This window comes from Neophocaena asiaeorientalis, unplaced genomic scaffold, assembly GCF_003031525.2.
Source record: "Neophocaena asiaeorientalis asiaeorientalis breed wild unplaced genomic scaffold, Neophocaena_asiaeorientalis_V1.1 scaffold242, whole genome shotgun sequence".
NCBI classification, from domain to species: Eukaryota; Metazoa; Chordata; class Mammalia; order Artiodactyla; family Phocoenidae; genus Neophocaena; species Neophocaena asiaeorientalis.
This window is the reverse complement of record NW_020172451.1, coordinates 221,519-224,179: the sequence shown is the minus strand read 5'-3', so window position 1 is coordinate 224,179 and position 2,661 is coordinate 221,519.

Genomic DNA, 2,661 nt, shown 5'->3' with positions numbered 1-2,661 from the left:
TTAGCTCTTCTCTAAATGTTTGATAGAATTCACCTGTGAAGCCATCTGGTCCTGGACATTTGTTTGTTGGAAGATTTTTTTTTTTTTTTGCAGTACGCGGCCCTCTCACTGTTGTGGCCTCTCCCGTTGTGGAGCACAGGCTCCGGATGCGGAGGCTCATGGGCCTAGCCGCTCCGCAGCACGTGGGATCCTCCCGGACCGGGGCACGAACCCATGTCCCCTGCATCGGCAGGCGACTCTCAGCCACTGTGCCACCAGGGAAGCCCCCTGTTGGGAGATTTTTAATCACAGTTTCAATTTCATTACTTGTGATTGGTCTGTTCATATTTTCTATTTCTTCCTGGTTCAGTCTTGGGAGGTTGTACCTTTCTAAGAATTTGTCCATTTCTTCCAGGTTGTCCATTTTGTTGGCATAGAGTTGCTTGTAATAGTCTCTTAGGGTTCTTTGTATTTCTGCAGTGTCTGTTGTAACTTCTCCGTTTTCATTTCTAATTTTATTGATTTGGGTCCTCTTCCTCTTTTTCTTGATGAGTCTGACTAATGGTTTAACAGTTTTGTTTATCTTCTCACAATATTGTAGTTCTTCTTGCTTCTGCTGTCTGCCCTCTGGTGGATGAGGCTATCTCTAAAATGTTTTTTTAAAAGGGTTAAATACTTAGAAACTAACAAATTCTCTTTTAAAACCAGCAACCACTGAGGTAGAAGGAAAACAAAGGGTAGGGGCACTGTGAAGGCTGAGAGCGCATTTCAGGAAGCTGTTGGGTCTCTGTTTAATATTCTTGAGAAGCTGAGGAAGGCCAGTTCCTTGAGGCTAATGAAATGGGACTGCTCATGAGGAAAACAGCTAAACTCCCAAATTAAAAATGATGAGAAGACACAAGTGCAGCCTGCACACAGACATGCTAAAGTATACAACTATACTTCAATTTAATTTTTTTAAATAAATAAAATTCTTTTGTTTCCCTCTGAAAGATACCCCCAAGTGTAATTCCTGCATCATATGTTCTATTTTTAATTTCTCGAGGAACCTCCGTACTGTTTTCCATACTGGCTGTGCCAGTTTACATTCCCACCAATAGTGCATGAGGGTTCCATTTTCTCCACATCCTCACCAACACTCGTTATTTCTTGTCTTTTTTTTAAACATCTTTACTGGAGTATAATTGCTTTACAATGGTGTGTTAGTTTCTGCTTTATAACTGTTGTCTTTTTCATATAGTCATTCCGATAGGTGTGAGGTGATAGTGTGGTTTTGATTTGCATTTCCCTGATGATTAATCATGCTGAGTGTCTTTTCAGGTGCCTGTTGGCCATCGTATGTCTTTTTTTGGGAAAAATGTTTATTCAGTACTTTTGCACATTTTTTCATTTTTCTTTTCTTTTTTAATTTTTATTTTTTTATTTAAAAATAGTTATTTATCGGCTGCGTCAGGTATTAGTTGCCGCACGCAGGATCTTCTGTTGCGGTGCATGGGCTCTTCGTTGTTGTCGTGGGCTTCTGTCTAGTTGTGGCACTCAGGCTTAGTTGCCTTGTGGCATGTGGGATCTTAGTTCCCCGATGCATTGTAAGGCAGATTCTTAACCACTGGACCACCAGGGAATTCCCTAGGTCCATCCATGTTGCTGCAAGTGGCGTTATTTCATTCATTTTTATGGCTGGGTAATAGTCCATTGTATAAATATACGACATCTTCTTTACCCATTCCTCTGTCGATGGACATTTAGGTAGCTTCCATGTCTTGGCTATTGTGAATACTGCTGCTATGAACACTAGGGTGCATGTGTCTTTTTGAAATAGAGTTTTCTCCAGATATATGCCCAGTAGTGGGATTGCAGGATCGTATGGTAGCTCTATTTTTAGTTTTTAAGGAACTTCCATACTGTTTTCCACAGAGGCTGCACCAATTTACATTCCCACCAACAGTGCAAGAGGGTTCCCTTTTCTCCACACCCTCTCCAGCATTTATTACTTGTAGACTTTTTGATGATGGCCATCCTGACCAATGTCTGTTGCACTTCTATACACTAACAACAAACTATCAGAAAGAGAAATTAAGGAAACAGTCCCATTTACCATTGCATCAAAGAGAATAAAATACCTAGGAATAAACCTCCCTAAGGAGGCAAAAGACTGTACTCTGAAAACTATAAGACAGTGATGAAAGAAACTGAAGTTGACAGAAACAGACGGAAAGATATACTGTGTTCTTGGATTGGAAGAATTAATATTGTTAAAATGACCACACTACCCAAGGCAATCTACAGATTCAATGCAATCCCTATCAAATTACCAATGGCATTTTTTTTTCCAGAACTAGAACAAAAAAATTTTAAATTTGTGTGGAAACACATGTTCTCTTCATCATTCCCATACTGTTGAAGGCTTATGTGTTTTAATTTTTTCCATTTTAAATCACATTGTATTGTTTGTCTTTTTTAAAAAAAATTATTTATTTATTTATTTATGGCTGCGTTGGGTCTCCGTTGCTAAGCCCGGGCTTTCTCTAGCTGCGGTGAGCGGGGGCTACTCTTCGTTGCAGTGCGTGGGCTTCTCATTGCAGTGGCTTCTCTTGTTGCAGAGCACAGGCTGTAGGCGCACGGGCTTCAGTAGTTGCGGCACGCATGCTCAGTAGTTGTGGCTTGTGGGCTCTAGAGCACAGG